This window comes from Coenobita brevimanus, chromosome 93 (genome assembly GCF_032717465.1).
Source record: "Coenobita brevimanus isolate Jiangsu-jjx chromosome 93, ASM3271746v2, whole genome shotgun sequence".
NCBI lineage: Eukaryota > Metazoa > Arthropoda > Malacostraca > Decapoda > Coenobitidae > Coenobita > Coenobita brevimanus.
Window position 1 is genome coordinate 46,051,322 of NC_137046.1, and position 6,652 is coordinate 46,057,973.

Genomic DNA, 6,652 nt, shown 5'->3' on the forward strand with positions numbered 1-6,652 from the left:
GGCCCCGAGTAATTTGTAGATTGGATTTAATGATCTTATAGTGACTGTTTGTATGATAATTGTCCAGGATCATTTTGATTTATTGATTGTATATTCTCTGCTCTTCATAATCCTGTGTCTTCTGATAGGTGTGATTTTCAACTATATATTGACTGACATATACTGACTTGATGAACGTGAAACGTTAATGGTATATCGACCTTAGCATTCTTTCTGTCAGACAGACATGATTTTGTGATGGGTTGTTTACTGGCTACCTTGTACCATCCTATTATGACTCAGTATTGTGCAATCATCAGAAACACACACACACACACACACACACACACACACACACACACACACACACACACACACACACACACACACACACACACACACACACATATATATATATATATATATATATATATATAGACGAGTATATCCCTCGTATAAAATGGATCCAAAGAGACTAAAATATTGTTGTTCGTATTAAAAAACTCAATAATTATGAAAAGTATTTGTATATACAGTAGACAAAATTAAGTTAATCGGATCGTGAAGTCCTGTTACTGAGTAGGGCTATGTTGTTATAATCTGATGCCATGGGCAGAGGAACACAGAAACCATTATTATATAACTGTGTGTTCCTCTGCCCTCATGCTGGACCCACAACTCGTATGCTCCACAACTTGCAATACTAAATTCCGGCAGATAACGAGAACAGAGGCTAGTACATTAAGCAGACTTTCTGCATCCCTGAATCTGTGCAGGTAAACACAAACATTAGCAACGCTGAACATCCCCACAGATTAATATTAATGTCTTTTTTCACACACTTTGCTTCAGCCGTCCCATGACTGTCTCACTGATAGGGTCTTATTTAATTTAATATAATCATCTGGTGTTAGCCTCATCAAAATACCTATGGGCGACCATGACAGGGAGAGTCTTAAAGGATTTATAGTTATTGGACTGCTAGGATTTCACTTTGCCGAGAAGGGTCACGTGGTAACCGACATTTCTAAGCGCAACCATAGCAGCCAGAGGGTAAATCTTGCTTTCTCGCATTAAAATAAACAGTACTTCCTGACAGTCTCTAGAGTTTTCCCGGTCAGCATTAAACTCCCAAGCACAGCGATGCATAGGGTGGCACGTCTAGCCCGAGACTGAAAGAACTCGAGTTTGATAATCGGGCGTGTCAGACTCTTTGACACAGTTATTCGCCTATCTTTGTCCACCCGGCTGTACAAATGGAAACTTGGATCTAACACCGAGTACTGCAGGTCGTATTCTAATGGCGAAAATTGGTTGCTTGCCTTAATGACCCCGTGCAGTCGATACACACTAAACCCAAGCCTTTCCCTCAGCAGCACTCCACCCACAACCTACCCTAACACGTACCCCACAAACAGCAAGACAACCGTAAGCAAGAAAATCCTTCTGTATTAAATCGGGAATATACAGACGTTCGGAAACTATTACTGAAGTTGTGGATGTGGACTGTCTTTTACCCGACCGATAAGTATAATGGGTCTTGGAATGAGAAAGACCTCACTTGTATCTAGTTGTAACAAGTGCACCATCATACCGGATATACATTTTCCTGTTCATAATCATTCATATGAAGTGTCTTTCACGGCAGTATTATACTGTGTGTGTTTGTGTGTGTGTGTGTGTGTGTGTGTGTGTGTGTGTGTGTGTGTGTGTGTGTGTGTGTGTGTGTGTGTGTGTGTGTGTGTGTGTTTTGAGTTAGATTTAATAACGTGTTTTATCCCCACGAAAGAGGAAATCACGTAATTTTACATTCCTCTGCGTTTGTGTTCACGCTGAATATCATTATCCCTTTTAATCTACTCATTATTTACAGTCTAAAAACTCCCTGGGTGGAGGAAAAAACTTGACGAAAAATAACTTATATATCTGAAGCCTGGGGTATTAGCTTGCGTTTCTGCCAGTTTGCTAAGTGTTATGTGTTGCAGAATCGGGCTTAGGCGTTACGAGCAGGCTTGTTTGTGTACCTTTTTTTGGCCATAGTCTAAGTGGATTTGGAGATTTCGCAACACTTTTTCAGTAGCGAGTTATTCTGCACAATACACCTTTATTCTGCTTTATGTTAGCGATGGAAACTGTGTCGATTTCATTACGATATACGTAGCGCACAAGGTAATGGCCAGGTGTCTTATGCAAAACAAATCGCTATGGGAAAGGTGCAATGAAGCCTCCAGTGCCAGTTAGAATACGGCTCTTTATGCCAAACTTTATTCAGAATGGCTATATTATGTAGTAGAATCAAGAACGATCTTTATATTTCTGTTTTCCCTTGTAGTCACCGCTTTCCATGCAATTTTTTAGAATACATTGTTTTTCTTTTTAAATCTTTTGGGAGGCATTTTAACCCTCCCGAAAAATCAGTTTATATCATAGTGTCTTATTTTTTTTCTTTTTCATTTTATCCCTGTATACTTTTATGAACTTACATCTATCACTGTTGCACTCTATACATATCCACCAGGCCGGTTCTAGGCTCTATGACCGACCTGCCACTAGAAGTCATGTATATAATTCCCAGTATTTATTTATGTATACACACACTCGTACCCAAGACGGAATAATCCAGTTTGTATTTGTTGTGCAGTTCCCCCCCCCCCCCTCCGTCACTGTGTGGCTGTGTGGACTTGGAAATGTGTTAATCTACCTGAGTTTCCCCTTTTTAATCTTCCTCGATCTTTTAAACTGTCTTATCTGATTCCTCTTTCCATCTCGGAATCTTTTAAAACTTGCCTGATTCTTACCATAGTTAATTCCTTCTATATCTTTTAGAAACTTGTCTGCTCTCTTTTTGATATCTGAAAGTATATAGAAATCTTTAAGCCTATTATTATTCTGTCTACATATTTTCTAGGTCTGCTTCAGTCTTGAAATCTGTCTGAAATACCCTGGCATCTCTCTAAGTACCTTTATTTATATATCTTCCAAGTTTATGTCTGCCAAAAACTTTATCATTGTTGGTTTCTTCTGTAACTTAAGTGTCCCGTTTCTGTGTCTATTTAAATTTCTTCAGCTGTGTCCTGATTACTCTCTCTCTCTCTCTCTCTCTCTCCTTCATCGAGTGCCTTATCTCTGTGTATACCTCAGTCCTGTAAAAGAATGGTACTGTGAGAAGTTAATGGCAAAAAATAAACTGTGAAGTAAATGACTGTTTTCACTTATGCTACCCCTTCATCATCTTTTACATTAACTCTCTGTGGCTCCTGTGACTCACTCTTAAGCTGAATAAAATAGTCCAAAGTTGGCTGGAACAGAATACTAGAGTTTTCCCGATCATGAAAGGGTTGATGAATAAAGAAAGTGCTGAGACAAAGACATCCCACTTACTCTAGCAATTTTACTATTAACCCCTTCAACTCTGGGACGCGTATAAGTCTGCTCTAGCATCTTCGGAAAGGGTTATCTTTTAAGAAACGTTTCGAGCTTGAGATGTTTATTCATCACTAACGACTTCTCTAAGGATGAAGTGAGTCTCCTGAGCTCACTTTAATACACTGTGGTTTGTTACAAAATTAATGACATCCCCAGGTTGAAGGGATCCATATAGGCAAATCGATTAAGAGATACAGATTTCTACATCATTAATAACCCTGCACTGAAAAGGAAATAACCACCCTAGGTTTGTTGGCACTATCCACAGATCACATTACTTGTGCACCTGTATTACTGTTGTTGCTATGGTTCTGCACTCATCTGAACGTCAGCAGAGTGGACTGCAGGCTGAAGTTCCCCTGTTGCAATCCACCGTCCTCCTTTCGGGAGATGGAAAGGAAGATGAGAGTCGTTTGCATAACCAAGACACTCGATTATATCGGTGCCACCGCATGAAGGCGTCCTTCTTACTTTATACCTTATGTACTGTATCTACGTTATGTACTGTATCTTGAATATGTCGCAAAGCTCATGAAATATCTATGAAACACGTGGTAAAACCCAACACAGACTACTACCACACCGTCTCTGTTTTAGGTCTAAGGTAAGTGTATTTTGCTTAGAGAGGTTACGACACGCGGTGTCAGGTTACGTCAGTCAATAATAAATCCATCAATATTCACAGCAGCCGACTATTTCCTTTCGGCTCATCACAGCCATGGCGAGTAATCTCCGTTTCGATAGGTTATGATACATGAAATAGGGTTAGAGAAGGCCATTACTAAATCAATCACTAATCCCACCACTCGACTTTCTGCAATGGTTTCATGACATCTATGTCGAAAATGCCCCATTTAAAGAGGTTGTACACGCGAGGTTATGTTAGGTCAGGAACTTACTGAATCCGTCACTAATCATTCCAGTTGACTCCACGCATTGCTCTCACCAGTCATGACGAGCTGGGATAGGTTAGGACAAGAGAGGTTAGGTTAGATCAGATCATCACCAAACCAATCACTAATCCTACAAGTCGATTCCTTGCTTGACTCTCATCACAGCCGTGACGAGTAGACTCCATCTGGATAAGGCTGGACTGTGTTTTCATACTCTGATTCGATTTATTCGTGGTTAGGAGTAGCCTGATGTTACCCAGCAATAACCACGATGCCTCACTTTAACATATTCGATTGGACTATGCGAGTGAAATGTACTGTAGATTACAATACGCTTCTCTGTATGTGCTCTCAATTACTATGTTAGTCTTATACACGTTATCTGAAACAATCACTGTATCAGTAGTATATTACTATTCAAATAACCTTTGTCAGACCTCCACCAGTATGTCGTGTCATGCAAAAATGAACAATGTAAATAGTGGCAGGTGGTGGCGACCATCATCCACGCACTTAATGCAGTGCAGCCTACTTCTTCCTTAGGCTTTATCTTTTTTTTTTTTTTTTTTTTTTTAAATGTGCCTACCCTCCTCTCTTTCTATTTCTCCCATCTTTCCTGTCACTTCTTATTGCATTTCTTTCATTTACAGGTGGCTTTGCATTGAGTGACATGCCAAATGGTTTCCTGTAAGCTAAGAAACCACTTACAACACTGGGTGGTAACCATATAACCAAATCCTACGTGTCATCAAGTGGGTTGGTGGAGGGTTAGTGCCCCTCCCTGTAAAACAAATAACTCAAAGTCAATGGTCACCCCTTACCGGTTTGTGGCGTCTGGCAATAGATAGATAGATAGTAATAAACAGGTTCCCCCACCCCACTCTCTTTCTCTCTCTCTCTCTGCAGAGTTACGTAGGTCAGCAGGCTAGCTCAGCACTCTAGGCCTACTGCAGGGAGGGACAGGATCATGGGCAACGCATATCAGGTCAAAGTCCCAACACACACACACACAACACACACACACACACACACCGTAGCGCTCAGTCCAGCATGTCAGAAGTTACTCGAGTTAGAGAAACATTTCCCCTGTACAATCACGGATTTCATGCAAACGAAAATCACATTCATTTATTTGAAAAGTTACCCCCCCCCCCCCCTTGATGCTGATGATGGCTTCGTGTACATATTTTGCCAGTTAATGTTACCCCTGACTATACCATTTTCTAGGAGGACCACATAATCAAAGAAAATGTAAAGTCTCTGGAGTGTGGGTCGGTGACACTGGCACATTTTGTACGTCATGTCTGCATAAGATTGACAAAAATAATCAATACGTAAGAGAATATTTAGGAGTAGCTAAATATCCAAAATAACTCGCTACAGAAGAGGTAGGAAGCCACCTAAACCAACAAGAACATCACCCAATGTTGCTAAGTGTCAGTCATGGGAGCTTCACTGGTCTTGCTTCACTGTTACTTCTGTCAATATTTCCATCAGAGCATCGCTGTTGTGCAAGGCGCTCCCTCTCTGATAATTATATGCCCTTGTATCCACGCCAAGACGCATCAATACCCACAAATTTCGGCACTCGGCAAGGGTTAAACACAGCGGCGGCCAGGCACTTCTGATGACGCAAGATCAATATAAAATGAAGAATGAATGACGCAGGAATAATTTTGACCTTAAGTGAGTTCGGTTTCATCTCTATGGGCGACTTATCAGCGTTTCTTTCTATCAAGAGAGAGGGAAGATCATTAGGTCCCCCTCAGGGATGTCCAATGTAAGTAGCTCAAACCAGACATATCCTGGCAGCGCTGGACAAAAGGAAGTTGCTCTGATTGTCACGCCATTGTGTGTGTGTGTGTGTGTGTGTGTGTGTATTCATACGAATTACTCTACATGTACAATGAACAAGAAATTGGAACCAAGCTTTCCTTTTTATTTATTTATTTATGTATTTATTTATTAAGCATGGGCATTCGTGTGTGAGAGGATCAGTGAAGCTGCCACCACACATCAGTATGTAGGACGTGTGCTTTCCTGGGCTCTTATGCGTTAACCTCTGTATTTTGGAGGCACGATATTTGACACACACACACACACACACACACACACACACATAAATGGATACGTAGATAGATGGAGACAGACACACCGATATAAAACATGATGATGGAGGGGGTTAAGTCATTAAAGAAGTCTGCCGTCCGAAAGTACGCGCGCTCGTTTCCAAACCTGGACAAGAAACTGTTTTATTATTATTATTATTATTATTATTATTATTATTATTATTTGGATTTCGCAAAAACAGACCTCACCAGTTTTCCACAAGACCCTCCAAAATTTTATAAAAA